Here is an 18,305-nt window from a genome sequence, read left to right on the forward strand (position 1 = left end):
CATGATAACACTCGTCTATCCCGTCAAGACAAGTCAGCCTCAAATCCAAAATAAAAAAGAGATGCGGAAAGTAAAACAAGAATAACATAAGAGTGGAAAACTTAGTCATTCTATAATAACCCCAAAACTTGATTGTCACGTGTACAGGTCACTAATGTATAAAGTGCGGATTTGAACGATAAGTACAAGTCTCAAATTTTTATTTTTCAAATATAACAAAGCATAAACATAAAGGAAGAAGAGGGTCCGGTGGGATGACAAACAACTACCTCTCAAGTCCTTTGACAAGCCTCAGAAATAGACGAAGAAGAGAAAGATCACACGGATCGAGATCAAAATCTACACAAATGTACAAGCAAGGAGTGAGTACCAAACAATACGGTACAACAAGCAACCTACTAAACAAAGCAAAACTAGATAGAAATACGAGTACTCCTTTCATCCTAACCAAACCTCCTCAAACTACAACCTGCATAGAAATCAGCCAAACCTAACAGTTCACATTTCACAATTTCTCATGATTATAGTCCAATAGTCACAGTTCAACAATCATCAAGTTTCAAGTATGACAATCACACGTATCAAGTAGATCAATCATAAGTATCAAGTTCATCAAGGCATAGTAATCAAAACACCAAACACAAATTCTAAGCTTTATCTTGCACAATATCAATCGGAACTCATGGAAACTGCCCATAGCTCATGGACTCTCCCTTAATGACCTCTATATCAATAGCACTCACCAAAAATGACCTTGGCATCAATAACACTTGTCGGAAATGACCTCAACATCAACACACTTGCCGAAAATGACCTCATTATCAATATACTTGTCGGAAATGACCTCTGCATCAATAACCATCACAAGTCTCATCACAGTGCACATAAATCAATGCAATAAGAAATTTCACAGCATAAGGAAGAGACAATGATTCAAGCAATTCAAGTCCACAATATGCCATCAAAAGATTTCATCAATCAACACATTAAGGTCCACAACAAGGCAATTCACACAATTTTATGATCAACATGTTATTTTTTTATTAATCATTTTTTTATCCATCAATAACAATCAAGTGGAATCATTGAACTCATCACCTCATTCTCATTACTCCCCAACACACACAATGAAATAAAATACACGATTTTATTAGTTATACAAGGTTTAGAAATCACTTGACTTAATTCAATCAATAGTCAATCTAAGACTTGAGCCTTCCCTTTCCGAACAATGTCCAAAACCACACAATCTAATTCAATCAAGTAACCACAATAAGATTCCGAAAATAAAAACACCCAAAAATCAAACACTTTGAAAATTGGATCAAAACAACTCAAAAACCTCATTTAAAAAATGAGGTTTGAATCTGAAAACTTTTACTTGAAAATGTTAGCTTCTTGAAGAAACCCCAAATTATCATTCCAAAAATCTTGATTTGAACACTTAAATTCATAAATAATAATGGGTAAATGAAGATTTAAGATTAGGAATCGTTACCTATATATTTCTTCTCAAAAATTTTGTTCAAATCGCCACCCCAAATCTCTCAAAACTAAAAAAATAATAGAGAAATGGGATTGAAACCCCGATTTTGGAAGACATTTTGTCCAGGGATCTTCCGCGAACACGAACCCATATTCGTAAATGCAGACGAACAACATATTAAAGGGCTTTGCGAACGCGGTGACCTATAGGTCAACCCTCCGTGAACGCAGGGGCTGTCACGTGAATGAGGAGACCGTGGGTCAAGGCCCTTCACGAACACGGGGGACACCAGAACAACAACCGAAAATCAACAATCTCTAAGTCTCCTACTAGATCCTCAGGATTCGTTCCGAATCCCGTGCACACAAATCAATAAGCAAATTGACTATACTAGACGTTTCAGACTAAATGGAACCATCAAAACATGAATACGAGGTCTCCTTGACCCGAGTCCCGTGTAAATCACAAGAAACTAATCATAACGCCTAAAAATGCTAAATCAAGCTCGGGACTTCTAAAAATTCAACCAAGATCTCACATATGCCTAAAATCATCCCCCAAATCCATCGAATATGTCGAAAATTCAATATGAGCATCCGAATCCCGAATGTTGACTAAAGTCAACACAAAGGCTAAAATTCCATAATTTTTCAACTTAGGACCCCTCAAATCCTCAAAAAGACTCTGAATCAGAAATCGACAATTCTCTTAGACCAATTTTCACATTTCATAACTGATGAAATAGATGAAATTTCATTCCGACACTTGAAACTCCAAAAAACACCAAAAACTATTTTTTAACAACTTTAGCCTTTCAAATTGAAAAACTTGCACAACTTTTTACTCAAAACTCGAAACCAATTTCAAAAGTTTTTCAGCAATGACGTGGACCGATATCGAGAGGGATAAAGCGATAATTTTATAAAAATTTCCAAAAATAATGGACCGGCTCATTACAATGGCCTCTTAAATGAAGTCAATTTTTTTAAAAAAATATATATTTTTGAATAATATTTCAAATTTTTGAATTCCATTTTCTACGTCACCGCTTCCCCTCAACCCCCACTCCACCACCCCGTCAACTTTTTTAAAAAAAAAAATTGTTTTTGAAAAATATTTCAAGGTCAAAAGTCTGGGTCAGATCTCATGGTCGAATTTTGGAACGTTCGTCAGGGTCGTGTCCTAGTTCGAGTATCAAATTGGGTCCTAGAATAATTATTGGGGTTGATTTTCTGGTCAAAAATTATTTTTCTAAAGAGTATTTTCTAGTCTCAAGTGAAAATAAAAGATATTTTCTGGTTAAAAAATATTTTCCAGAAAATACTTTGTACTCATCAATCAAACATGAGAAAACAAGTTAGAACTCCACTTGTTTTCCAAGAAAACATATTCCTTCATACCAAACACACCTCAAAAGTAAAATTGCGCATTTTTTTTTATTTGTGATAAATTTAATTAAAAATTAATAGTTAGTGATTGTTTAGTCATATTATTCACTAGTCAACTCATTGGCGCTTCGCGCGATTATAAAAAATGATAAGATGTCAGTATAGATTTATCCAGACATATAGTTGATTTCATAGAGAAATATTTGGTTAGCAGTTAGATGACTCCCAACAAAGTCATAAGTTACTCTTTTGAACCAAATATATATATATATATATAAAGAGAAATCGTAAAGAGAACTACAAAAAAAATAGAATGCAACATTTATTTTTACCCTGCTTACAATCCTAATCATTAAAAATTAAAAAGAAAAAAAATGAAATCTATACACAATCTTCCGAACTCTTGTCGACATCCATTTTCACAAGCCGATCACCATTCAATAGCTTTCATTTTATTCTTTGAGTCAAATTAATGAATGAATAATTTAAGTATCGGAAACATAACAATTTAAAAGGCTAATGTGATCATTTGTCCAAAGTCTTACAATGCTTTTATTTATAGGACTATAATATGAATAACAAATAATGTCAAGAATATGACTATTAATTATTTAGAGATAATGACAATAAAATTATGGGAGTAATGAAAATAATGACCATTAAGTTTTGTATTAAATAATATAAATGAATAGTTAATTGACATATTTATTATTCTACAATAAAAAATAGAGAAATTGTAAAAGAAAATAAACAGAATTCTTAGTAAAAGATTATAATAAAGATGAAAACACAAGAGACTCATGACATTAGTGTGTATATTTTAGTGTTATTTAAAACTTGTAATGAAGTATTTACATCGAAAATTGGGGGAAAATATTATATTTAGACATTTTTGAGGAACTAAATGGATAAAAAGAAAAAAAAGACGAGACAATTATGTCCAACAAAGTCATAAGTTACTACATTTTGAACCAAATGAAATTATAAATTTACCACAATCAAAACTTTATATAAAATACAAAATAAAGAGAAATCATAAGAGAACTAAAATAAATAAATAAATAATACATCATTCCTACGATCTTAATTATTAAATCAATGTACAATCTTCTGAGCTCTTGTCGATATCCACTTCCAGAAGCCACAATCACTGTTCAATAGTCTTTATCTAATTCTTCAAGAACCAAAGCATCAACATAATAAACACTAAAAACATGACAACATAAAATGCTAATGTGCTCATTTCAACAAAGTCTTACAATATCGCTATTTATAGGATTACACTATAGAATGCTAAATTATATCATGAATATGACTATTAATTATATTAGAGATTATAATAATAAAAAGTTATGAGAGTAATGAAAATAAAGACCATTAAGTTTTACATTAAAAAAATAAAATTAAAACGACTTTTTAGCAATTTTACATTGAGCGTTTGATATAAAATTTGCATTAATACTTAAAACTCTTGTCAATTTCTTACAATAAAATTCAAGTAGTAAAAAATACGACTTACATGCAAATAAAAAAGAAAAATAATTATACCTCTCCGTCAATAATCTTATGGGGTCTTGCTTAAATTTTCTCACTAAATTGCCAAATTGAAATTCGATCAGTTTATATAATATCATGGAGAAGATCAATTTTCCCATTAAAAAAATAGACGCCTACAATAATATAATTAAATTTCATATGAGTAAAAAAGTTGAAAGCAATATATAAGCTATACAATGCTATTTTATTAAGTTACAAAAAAATTTGTGATTCTTGGTCAAAAAGATGAGCAAGTTTCACCTAGTTAATCCCTAGCTCAACTATACATATAAATATGATTATTTCATTTGAAACAAAATTTTCTAATGCCTCTATTTATAGGACATAAAATGGAATACCAAAAGATATCATGAAGCTGATTGTATTAATATGAATTAGGAGTTATGATTATAAAAGTCATGGGAGTAATGGAAATAAGAAATTAAAATTTTAGATCAAATAATATGAATAAGTGGAGTAGTAATTGACACATTCATATTTGTACAATAATATTATAAATGAATAGAAAAAATTGTCAAAAAATATAAGAAAAAAGATAAATAGAATCTTTGGTCAAAGAAATGTGTCACATCACTTTTTTTTAATCTAACTGTATATTATGACTTTAATATTTATTTCTTTTGGTAGAAAAAATAATAAACAAATTGAAGAAAAAAGTAATAAAATGGAAGAAGCTATTATGTACGGACTACGATTGAAAAGGACAATTTGAAGAATATGTAACATGGTGAAATGGGCAACGTTTTATTTTGGGTAGAATTAGATATATTTATATATATAGCTTAAATATGAAGCCCTGAGACTCCGTTGTTTGTTACAAAATGTAAAATAGGGGTGCTTCCTGTAGTGTGATTGGGGCTAGTTACTATTACAATTCTATCAAAATAAGTCCCATTTTTGTCTGCTTCCCATGCTTGAAAGGCATATTGTGGTGGGACTTCCAAAATCTGCATCCTTCCTCTGTTAGCTTGCATTGTCCTACCCATTTTAGCTAGTATGTCCGCCACCCTATTCTGCTCCCTGAATGTGTGGAGTGGTCTTGGTATTCCCAGCTGCTGCATTAGTGACATGCATTAAGATAAAATGTTAGTGTATTGCATATGGTTATGCTCTAATATTGATATCGCAGAGGAAGAATCTGTATTAAGGGTTAGTGGTTTGAGATTCTTGTCCACGGCTAATCTGAGGCCAAAGAGAATGCCTAGGAGTTCTGCTTGGAGGGCACTAACATGGGGGCAGATCTTCCAGTATCTTGTTACCCATTCACCATTATGGTTTCGTATAACTCCTCATATTCCTCCTACGCCTGGTTTGTTCCCCGCCGCCCTATCAGTGTTCAACTTAAATTCCCTAGTTTCTGGTGCTTCCCACTTGATTTTGACTATCAAAGTTTTCCGATTGGTAATCTCTGACCCTCTCGTCATCAAGTGGTACTCCAAAGCCATGGAAATGACATGTGCAGTGTTCACTCGATGGTTATTTTCCTTTAAGACATTGTCATTTCTGCTAATCCAGAGATTCCAGAAGATGAAGGGAAGAGTTTCGTGCCATGTAAGCCATTGGTTGAAAGGCTTTCCTTCCGGGATTCTCCAGATGATGTGGATGTCAGCGATGTCTTTTCCGAGCCAATAAATGGACTGGTGAGGGACAGTTTGTCTCATGATTCCTCCCCAACAAGTTGTCGCCTTGGGGAAATTAAAGAGGACGTGGTTAATAACCTTAGTGACCTAGCCGCAAGGATTACACTCTTGTCTACTGACCACTCTATTGTTATGAAGATAAGAGTTGGTGGGTAGCCTTTGGTGCATTATCAGCAACATGAAAGTTCTGTGTTTGTTGGGACACTTAAGCTTCCAGCCCCATGTGTAGTCTTTCTCCTCTACAACATTGGTTGGTTCTTTCTCTTAGCCAATAAGGTTGTAGGCACTTTTAGTGGAGAAGAGTCCATTATTAGAGTTCTTCCAGCCTAGCCTGTCCTCATTGGTACTGCATCCTATGTAGGTATCCATGATAATTTCAAGGAGTTTTTGTGGAAGTTTCATGGAGAGTTTGCTAAAATCCCATAAGCCATCCTTGTGCATATCTCTGATCCTCAGATATAGTTCATCCTCGAGCATGGGGCCTTGGATTAAGCTTCTGATGCTAACATGGTTAGGGATCCAACAGTCTTCAAAGAATCTAACTTTATCTCATTTATTCACAGTCCATCATGAGCCTTTCACACAAGTTTGCCAACCTTGCATAACACATTTCCAAGTCCTGGAAATGGGAATTTCCGGTAAAACTGGTTCTGGTAAATAAATCTGGTAATGTGTCCCGGTTCCGATAAAATCGGTCCTGTTGATCCGGTCCTATCCAATTGCCAACTTTAACTGCATAACATAAGACGATATACTGCTAAGCGTGGATTTAGCAAGGATTGTGCTCCCAGTCATGTTGAGGAACTTCATTTTCCAGCCACTCAGGTTGGCCTTTATGTTGTCAATGATGAATTGAAAGTCCCCATTTGTGGGCTTAGAGTGGAAAATGGGGAAATTCAGGTATTTACCAAAACTATTGGTGGCTTGAATGTTGAGCATGAAGGCAAAAAGGTTAGTGTTGGAACTAGAACTATTCTTAGAGAAAAAGATTCTGAATTTGGAGGTGTTGATTCTTTGGCCTGAGTCCTTGCAAAAAGAGTTGAGAATCCTCAAGATAGTGCCACAGTTTTTAAGGTTTGCTCTTGCAAAGAGGGTAAGGTCATCAGTGAAGAAAATATGGGAGATTTTGGGGACAAACTGAGAGATAGAGATTGGATCCCATCATCTACTCTCAATAGCCTCCTCAATCATTCTAGAGAGTCTCTCCATACATATTATGAATATATATGGGGATATGGGATCTCCTTGTCTAATTCCTCTAAAGGGTTGGAAGAACTCAGTCTTGGACCATTGACAATGATTGAGATGGAAGAGCTAGTGATGCAGGACATGATAATCTTGGTGAGTTGGAGGGGGGGGGGGGGGGCTTGAGGTATCTGAGGGAATCATTGATGAAGGACCATTCGATTCTGTCAAAGGCCTTCTCAAGGTCAATTTTGAGAATCATATTAGAGTTGACACCTTTCATTTTACTAAAATGGGAAATGTACTTCTAAACTATTATAGCATTGTCTGAAGCCCTTCTTCCTGCCAAGAAACTGGATTGACTGGACCTTTTATAGAAGGAAACATAATTTTAAGTCTGTTAGCAATGATCTTAGTGACCAGCTTGTAACCAGTATTACAGAGCCCAATATGTCTGAAGTTTTTTAGCATGCTCGCATTATGGCATTTAGAGATCAAACACACAGTAAGGTTTTGTTCATGTTGGGATCCATTATCCCTGAGTTGAATGTGTCCTTGCAAAAAGCACTTACCTTGTCCCGAGTGATGCCCCAGAACTTTTGAAAAAGGATGGGATGAATACCATCCGGTTGATAGCCTTGGTGATTTCTATCACGACCCGAGCCTACACCCTGGACGTGGTCGGCACTCGAGAACCATTTATGGCCCCCAAGCGAACCCTCAGCCTGGCTGACTATAAGCAGAAAACTAATTCAAGCATACAAAAGCTTTAAAATTGAATAAAATTCATGAAACTTAAACACAAGCTTTAACTCAAAAGAAAACTGAATAAAAATAATTTATTCAACTCGCCATAAAATAGGCAACTTAAGTTTTTAAAATATTTAATAAAATAAATGATACAGACTTCTCAACTATACTGACTATCTATGAAGCCTCTAACTGATAACGATGGAAGTGGGGACAAGACCCATGACATCTTGACTGAACTGAAAAGTAAATGAAATCCTCCGAAAGTAAGGAGGCTCACCATAGCTAACTCGAACTCTCGGATGTAACGAAGCTCTTATTGATGATCCTGAATACCTGTGCCTACATCATAAGAAAATGCAGGCCAAATGGCTCAGTATGTGGAATGTACGAGCACGTAAGAGGAATTCTAAAGCATAACATAAGTTTGAAACTTGATAAGAAGGAAACATACTTACCTCTTTTCAATCTTACTTAACTCAAGGAATACTTCAAACTACTCAAAACTACTCAAACTTACTCAACTCAGAAGTACTCAAGGATAAGATACTCAACTCAGAGATTAGATACTCAACCCAAGGATATGATATTCGACTCTGGGTACTCAACTCAGGATACTCAACTTTGGATACTCAACTCATTATAAAGCAACAATACACATGCAATATATGGAAAGCTTTATAAAACAGTAAAACAACTCAGTTCGTTAAGGAAAATGCAATAACAAACTCAACTTTTCTCATATAAGAAAATAATATAATTTCTGTGGGAGTTTCTCTAACCGACAACCATCACTTAAGAGTTATAGTGATGATACAACACTTTATCTCACGCTGCCAAGGACTATCCTATACCTTGCCATCAACATAGGACCTGAACTACTAAGTGGATCCAGTAGTTTATTGTGAAAAAGGTTCATCTAAAAAGTATGACCCTTTCTACCCATGGTGGCTACATGATTTTATGGAGACGTGAGTTATCTGAACTCATGCTCGCCCCTAATTCGGTGCTTAATACTACTCCCAAAATATGATACTAGCTCTTTATGTTTAAAACATACTTTTTTCTGTGATTTGAGATAATTGCTCAAAACTTAGCTCAAAGGCTATCTTGAAAATCTCAGTTTCCCCTCTTGCTTCATTTAGAAAGCGATACTCTTTTTTGAAAACTAGCCTGAAGGCTCTTTGGAAATCTTAGTTTCTGTTCTTATTTAAATGTGAAAACATTTTAAATTTCTTTGGGAATACATAGTCGTCATATACTTTTTGAAGAAAAGAACTTCAACTTTACTCTTTACTGAACTCAAACCTTAAGTCTTAAAACAAAGTTAAAACGTTTGTAAAAGACTTCTTAAAATTGGTTCATGCCGAATTATGGACATGAACTACTCAAAGAAATGTTTTCAATAACCATAGATAGAACTTAAATACTTGGAACTCAAGAACTTCAATGATACTACTCATTTCAAGAATGCTCAACTCAGAGTTCATGCGGAATTATGAGCATGAACTACTCAACTCAATGACTCAAAGATACTTCTCATCTCAAGATTGTTCGACTTATAATGTTCATGTGGAATTATGAGCATGAAATATTCAACTCAAGGACTCAAAGATACTTCTCAAAAAGGATTAGGAACTCAACATTTAAAGGTTTAGAACTTGAAGATACTACTCCTTTCAAAGATACTAAATTGATGGAGTTCATGCGGAAGTTATGGGCATGACCGACTTGACTCAAGGGTCAAAATATCAATAAAGAACTCAGATATATGACTTGTCTCATTCTCTCTGAATTACTTTCTCAAAACTTAGTTCAAATCGATAGTTGATCTCAAGGATTCACAATTGAACTCCAAGGCTTTCTTGAACTCTACCCTTAACTCTCTCTTAAATGTGAATTATGAATTCAAGAGTTATGGTTCGTGATATGAAAGATCTTGTAATGATAAAGTGGACTCATGAATACATTCTTCTCACTCATACTCACTTGCTTGAGTCTTGTAACAAATTATTAGAATTTGTAGAAGACTCATCAAAAGGACTAAAAGGGACTTTCTCAAAATGTTCGAAAGAACTCTCAAGACTTAACTTTGAACTCTACCTTGAATTTGAATTATGGATTCAAGGTTGTGACTTGTGATAAGAAAGGTCTCATGATGTTTAGGAATGATTGTTGATAGCTAAACATGAGAAAAGTCACGAAATCACCGTTTTGGAACAAGTCCGCGACGCGGAGATGGTTTAAAATAATACTCGCGAAATAAAATTTTAGAGACAGAGGAGTCCGCGTCCTAACCGCGATGCGGAGCAACTTTTAGCTCACTGGGGGAGCAAGTACGCATCGCGGACTTGCGTGCCAGATCGTACTCGACTTTCTCCTTCTTCGTTTCCCAGCCCTAATTCGCCTAAATTCGATTATTTTTCTCAATCTCTCTTTAGATTTAGATACCCAACACATGTACACTAGAATCTAACTCTAACCACTCTATAAATGGACACATTAACCTCAAGAACTCCTCAATCTCAACCCAATTCAAGAATGGAAACAAATTCATGAATACATAACAAGAATATCAAAGCTTCACCTTTTAGAACGAATTTAAAGCTGAAATTAACATGATTGGCGTGTGGGTGAACAAACCCAACACTATGGAAGATTACATACCTAAAAGAATTATCCTGTTGAAGCAACTTGAAGGAAAACCTTTGACGAAGAACCCTAGCCTTAGCTTTTCTTGATTTTCTTGAGAGTAGAATTTTTGGAGTGAATGAGAGGGTTTTGATTTAAGAAAACTGATTTTCTACACGTTTAGGGCAATTTAGATGACCTCCTAAGTGTTTTTAGGACTAAAATACCACTAAAAAAATAAATAAGTCGAGCTGGGAGTCCGAATGATTTTTCACCAGGCAGTGAGGTCTGTATTGGCTCCGCGTCGCAGAGCTGCTGCCAGGTTTGCCGACGTTAGTAAATCAGTCATAACTTCTTACTCAGAACTCAGAATTGAGAAAATTAAGTGGCGTTGGAAAGAGGACTCGAGGGGTTTTAATTTTCTATCTTGTAGATCACCTAACTCATCATGTACTATGAGTTATGGTCGTTTGAAGTTGACCCAAAACTTAACAAAACTTAAGAATGACTTGAATGTTTTTCTCTTGGGTTCTTCTTGGAACTTATGGTGCTACATCTAGTGACCTTAACAGTCAATAAATTTTAAATTCCTTGCAAAATCTCACTCACTATGAAGAACAGTTCGAGTCTCAGTTCGAAAAAAAATTCTGAGGTGTTACAATTTCACTATCTCTGATGGGAAGGTCTAGGTAGTCTGGGTGATCATCCTCCATGATGGGTCTATTGTTCTTTTTGGACCAAGGGTGCTCTGTTTTGTAGAGATTAGCGTAGAAGGAGGTGATGTGGTCCTGGACAGTGGCGGGGGAGGAGTGCCAGCTGCCACAATCATCTTTAAGGGCGTGGATTTGGTTCCTTTTTCTTCTACTAATAGTGGACGCAAAGAAGAAGCGAGAGTTGGAGTCACCTTCCACAAACCAATTGATTCTAGACTTTGTCCTCCAGAAGTCCTCCTCGAACTTGAGCATAATGTCATACTCAATGAGGAGGCTTCTTTCCAGATTGATGAGAGAGGAGTTGTGAGGGTAGTTAGGGGAATTTTGGATGCCCCCTATTCTAGTTTGGAGCTTCCTCATATTGTAGAAGATATTCCTAAAGGTGTTCATATTCCATTCTCTGGCCTTAGATTTGAAGAAGTCAATGGACTCAAGCATGCTATTAGGTTGGCTGAAAGCACTATGGACAACATTTTTGAAGTCTGGATGCCTACATTACATGGGCTCAAGCCTAAAGGGCCTAGAGGAGGAGTTGGGCCTTTGGTTACCTAAGGAGATAAGCAAAAAACAGTGGTCAGAACGTGTGTGAGAGAGGTGGGTTACACTAGCTTCTGGGTAATTGAGAATCCAAAAATTGTTGGCGTCAGTCTTTCGAGAATAAGACTACATCTATTCTTATATCTCTTGTTGGACCACGTATACTTATTGCCCTTGAACCCTAGGTCAATCATCTTACATTGGTTTAGGCATTCCCAAAGATTGTTGGCCCTATTATTATTGATTCATCTGCCTCCAAAATTATCTTTTGCCTGGAGTACTTCATTGAAGTCCCTCTATGAGCCAGTCTCCTTGGTAGTTCTGCGAGTTTCTAAGGAGATTTTCCCATAGGGAAATATGCTTTCTATAGTCATTGCTAGCATAGATTGCTGAGAAAAGCCAAGAGTTAGGTTCGGTACTTACTTTTACCATAGCGTGAATACCTTGCGACATCACCGAGATGTTGTCAAGCTTGATGTTATCCTCCTTCCACATGATGACAATTCCACTTGAAAATCCCTCCACCGCCGACTGAGTGTGAGAGTCAAAACCCAAGTCTTTAGTGAGCTTGGAGTGGTCGGTCATTTTAGTCTCAAGTAACACCAGCATTGAAGGCTTGTGGATGCTGACGAGGGCCTTACAATGTCTCATGAAACAATTATTGTTCTCGCTCCTTGTGTTCCAGATGATGAAGTTCATTGGGAGAATCGTCGGCGAGGGGTTTGTTAGTGTGCTTTTCCCTTTGTCCTTTTGGGTTGGCACTTAAGTAATGTCAAAGTGGTTCAAAGCCACTGTTAGGGGGAGCGAGTTGGCTTGGTTCTTTAGATTCAGAGCTAGTATCGTTGCCTTCAGCGGGCATGGTACCAAAATATATGCACTGTAGCGCTCGTTGAACTTTTTCTACAGCCCTTTTCCTAGACTTCCAGTGCGCAGAGGAGGTCTTCCGAAATGGACAACGTTATTTAGATTGAAAGAGACGTTTCAAAGGTGCAAGTTATAATTTTTTCGTATTAATACTGATTACAAGAGTTCGTGCTAGCACGGATCCAACATATATTACTTTTCGTTTCAATTTATGTGATATAAATAAAATTTGAAGAGTCAATCAATTTTTAAAAAAATGATTTTTAGATATTTAAGGTCGTTAATTACTGTAATTTATAATTTTTTTTATGTAACTTTCAATAATATATGTAGTTTCTCTGTCCCTATTTATGTGACATTAATAGATTTTTTATCTGTTGTTAAAATTCAAATTAAAGGAGATTTGAGTTGGTCTGAAGTAAAAAAATAAATATGTATATTATTAATTATTGTGATTTATAGTAATATTTTTTTGTAAATTTAAAATATATAACATACTAAAAAGGAAAGTAAGATAAATAATTAAAAGAAGAAGAAATATGTGAAAAAAGTTATTCAAGTGGGCCCTTTTTTTTACTGCAAGAATGGGCACACAAGAGGATGACCAAAAGCTCCTCTCTTTGTTGCCTTGTTAATAAGTAGTAAAGTAAAGTAATACCTATTATTAAAAACATGATTTATTTAATAAATATTTCAAAAATAAAACAACACAACTAAGTTTATATATATATATATATATATATAATCTTTGTTTTTTTAATCAAACAAAGATACATATTTCTTGACATTGATTTATTTTTTAAGTATTTTTTTAAATAAATTATTTTTTTTAATCATATGAATTGATATGAAGAAATTAATATAAAGAGGGATAAATTGGTCAAATAATAATTAATATATTTTTTTTTGAAAAAGGTTTAAAGAATACAAAAATCAAAATAAGAAAGGTTAAATAATGTAAAGCACAAAGAAGGTGAGTGTTATACCGAGAAAACCTTGGAGGTCCTGGTAATTATCTCTATTGAAAAGTGTCATTTATTTATTTAGTTGGGTTATATGCAGATAAGCATTTACCTTATTTTATCTTCCACCTCTTCAAATAGCCGACAAAAACAATTTTAAATTGCCAATAATAGATACTTTCTCTATCCCAATTTATGTAACACTTTCCAGATTTCGAGATTCAAACAAGTTTATCTTTAACGAAAAATTTTCGTATATCTTTTAATTATTTTGAATTGGCAATTATTGTGACCTATAGTACTTTTTACGTAGTTTACAAATATATAAATTTCATTTAAAAAAAATGAAGATTCCATGTTCAAATTTTCGATCAAACTTAAATTGTTTGACTCTCGAAAAACTAAAGTACCACATAAGACAGATGGAGTAATTAGCAAAATTCTCATTTTAGTTCTACAAATATGCATGCCATTGCTTGCTTTATTTGAAAATCTAAGCAAAGTAAGTTCTTTAAAAAATGTCAACGAGTGAGAGTACTTTCACCGAGCTTCTTCATGCTCAAGCTCAAATTTGGAACTATATTTTCAACTTCATAAGTTCTTCAGCAGTAAGATGTGCATTTGAATTAGGAATTCCTGATGTCCTCTACAAACAAGATAAGCCCATGTGTCTTTCTGATCTTTCTGTTGAACTGTCTGTCGTCAATTCTTCAAAGATTTCCTTCTTGCCAATTTTAATGCGCTTTCTTGTGCAATATGGTTTCCTATATCAACATGAAGATCACTACTTTCTTACCCCAGCTAGTCGCCTTCTAGTGAAAAATGAGCCCCTCAATGTTAGGTCATTATTGCTTCTTAGCCATAGTCAAGCCTTCTCAAAAGCATGGCCTGAGTTAAGTGATTGGTTTCAAAATGATTCTCCCACTCCTTTTCATACCGCTCATGGAAAATCTTTATGGGATTACATGGGGGAGAAAAACCTAGAGTACTAGGTGATATTTTTGATGATGCATTGGCTAGTGACTCGAGGTTGAATACCAATGTACTTATTACAAAGTGTTAACATGTGTTTGAGGGGTTAACATCGTTAGTAGATGTTGGTGGTGGCACGGGTATTGTTTCTATAGCCATAGCCAATACTTTTCCTAACATAAAGTGCACGGTACTTGATCTCCCTCAGGTTATAGGTGACCTAAAAGGAAGTGGGACTTTGGATTTCATTGGAGGAGATATGTTCGATAAGATTCCTCATGCTAATGCCATCTTACTCAAGGTACATATAAAAAACATTTTCTTCTCTCTTTTAATTCTTTTCGATCTTCTCAACTTAATTAATCATTGATCGATGTTGAACAGTGTGTTCTACATGACTGGAATGATGAAGATTGTGTGAAGATATTAAAGAAATGCAAAGAGTCAATTCCAAGCAAGGAAGAAGGAGGGAAAGTAATAATCATAGATACCGTTCTGGAGGATCCAAAACAAAGCAATGAGTTTGTTCAAGCACAACATAATATGGATATGTTGATGATGGTTCTTTGTGCTGCCAAAGAGAGAACTGAGAAAGAGTGGGAGAAGCTCTTCATTGAGGCCGGCTTCAACGAATACAAAATATTTTCCGTTCTAGGTTTAAGGTCTCTTATTGAAATTTATCCTTAAATGAGTGATATTTATGAGTATTTGCATGTTTCTTTACTTTAATTTGTAATGATCTTGGGTTCACCAACGCTCCATTTTAATCTATATGTTTTTGTTATACATGACTTATTTAATAAAGGGATAAGGGTCTGAAAATATCTCAACTTTGGTCGAATTAGCTGTTGCGATACTAAACTTTCATGAGGACCTATTACCTCTCTAGACTATTTAATTTCCATAATTTGAAAACCTAAAAGTCTCGAAATTGAATGTCTAAAAATTTACTACACTAAATTCCCTTAATTTGGAAAACTAAAAATTTCATCAGTTTTTTATTTGTTGTGAGTACTAATTTATATATAAGAAATAGGAAAAATTAAGAAAGGTTGAAGGAAAGGAAAGAGATCAATGAAAGATGAGGAAAAATCATATTTCTCTTGACTGATCGGTAAATAAAATTATGTGGAGAAAATATTTGTTTTTAGTTTTTAATATTATTTTCTTGGTGTAAGCAAATGTACATATTCATTAGAGTTTAATTACCAAAATATTACTCTATGCTTGCTTTGATATGATATACAAATATAAGAAAGGTTGAAGGAAAGAAAATAGATCAATGGAAGATGAGGAAAAATCTTAATCCTCTTGACTGATCGGTAAGTAAAATTATGTTGAGTAAATATTTATTTTTAGTTTTTGAATTATTTTTTTGGTGTAAGCAAATGTACATATTCATTAGAGTTTAATTACCATGTTTGATTTCATAATTATCTTTTGAAAAGGTAAGAATTTGATCATGGACATTTTGCTCTAACTTTTAGTTTTTCTTGATTTCTAGATTCAAAAGATAGGATTTCCTATTTTATTTACGAGTATGATTTATCTATTAATTTACTTTAATCATACATATATTAATTGAAGATGTCATATTTTATTAATCCGTTTAACATAATTTGAGTCATAAATAATTATTCGTTATTCTTTAGTTTTTTTCATTTTTACGTCATAAGAGTAATTTATTTTTCTTATTGTGGATGGAATAGTTTGAATTCTTTATTTCATGAAATGTTAAATATTGCTTTTATTTGTGATTTTTCGTGATTTTTGAGTTATCCTCTTTTTATTATTTTTATATATGATGAATTCATAGGAAAGAATGATATCGTGTTGAAAAGAATAAGAAACTATTTCAAGTAAAATGCAGAATTATGGAAATTTATTTGGTTAGTTTGGATGAGGGATGAGATTGAATAAGATAAGATTAAAACAAAGAAAAAAATATTGCATACATGAATTTTATATTTTAATTCATCACGTGTGTGTAGTACTAATTTTTTTTTCTTATTTCTAATATTTTCCTTCTAAAAATAAGAAATAAAAAAAATATCAGCTAGCTAGCTACAAAATAAGTCAAGTTAAAAAAAAGGGTGAAATTAAATATATCCAAAAATAGAGAAGTTACTCAATATATTTATATATATATATTATTTATTACAAAAACTCAAGATTTCTAAAATTTGTATTAGAATGATGAAATATATCTTTTTTTTTTACTATCTTCTTTTATAATGAAATAAAGTGACCACACCGGAACATATAAAATCCACACAAAAATAAACTAAAGTCCTATATTTCGGTCATACTAAATAAACCGAAGTCCTATATTTCGGTCATACTATATTGAATTGTACGAATAAATTTGTATAAAAATGAAAATAAAAATAAAAATAAAATTCGATATAATATTCTTTTTCTCTTTTTTTTTCTATTTTTTTGTCATCATTTTAAAATTTTGATTCTCTCTCTAAATAATTACACCTTTAATGATTTTTGTAATTCTTCAAGAGTTTAAACTTTAAAGGATATTCATTATACTTAAAGTAATTCAGAAATGATGACACAATTTTGTATCGAGTTGTTTGTTGAAATATTAATATCAATACTTTTCAATTTTATTATTATGAATTTGTTGGTTTATTTTTATTTGATTTGAAAAATAGTTAGTTATTCTTTCCTCTGCATTACTATTGGCATTTTTTCCTGGTATTTTTCATATTTTAACTTGCACAAAATTTAAAAACAAAATGAAGACTTTTAAAAGAAGATTATGTGTCTAACATGTATGATCTTTTGTTATCATATTGAAAAACAATATGAAAGAAAGTTTAAGTTTAGTAGTTCCTCATATAAAATAATCATCGCTTATTTTAAAAAAGAGGAGGACAAATTATTTACATTTCATTTGATAGTTAACGGTGGATAAAAAAGTAAACAAAAAAATTATTTAAGTTAGTTTTTTTTCAAATATAAAACATCTTTATCCCTACAAAATAATTAGAAATTTGTATCTTACAAACTGAAATAAATAAGATGATTGATATTCTTAAGTTTTAATTTAAGTATTTATCATATTTTTTTCTTTTTTTTATATGAACTAATTAATTAATTACAAAGAAAATTGCCTAATGAAAATGTAACATAAGCACTAACTCCAAATGAATTAATGCAACATAATGACACTAATTATGCCAATATAATGAGACTCTAAATGAGAGTAAAGAATTCCATATAATGCCCATGAACGGACAAAAAATATTATTGAAACGGCAATGTAGAGATGCATATTATTATAATATTAAAATGACATACTAATTTTGTGTCTCTCCTAACTTTGTACTCCAAAACATAGAGAAAACGAAAAGAAAATAAAAATAAAATTGTTTGATTTATTAGATTAGGATAGATGGATCCTGTTTAATTTGTACTTTATTCATACTTAAGAAATAAATGATAAAAGTACAAAACTATAAATTAACAATGACAAAAATCTATATTGTAAATTACATACACTGCATTAATTTTTCTTCAAGTTTATTTCTCTCTTTACATACTTTTTAAAGAAAAAATAGTTTTTAGACTAATTTTTCTCACCTCTACTTTATTAATTAATGTAA

At 33.0% G+C, this 18,305-nt stretch overlaps 1 protein-coding gene and 1 pseudogene across 1 annotated transcript in view; one reads left to right on the plus strand and one right to left on the minus strand.

The window, feature by feature from the left end:
* LOC125810577 (protein COP1 SUPPRESSOR 2) overlaps positions 1-18,305 on the minus strand; it is a 184,819-nt gene that overhangs the window by 57,308 nt on the left and 109,206 nt on the right. The window lies entirely within an intron of this gene.
* On the plus strand, positions 14,232-15,372 carry LOC125810576 (trans-resveratrol di-O-methyltransferase-like; annotated as a pseudogene).

Source organism: Solanum verrucosum, unplaced genomic scaffold, assembly GCF_900185275.1.
Source record: "Solanum verrucosum unplaced genomic scaffold, falcon-dt-bn FXZP01000118.1, whole genome shotgun sequence".
NCBI classification, from domain to species: domain Eukaryota; kingdom Viridiplantae; phylum Streptophyta; class Magnoliopsida; order Solanales; family Solanaceae; genus Solanum; species Solanum verrucosum.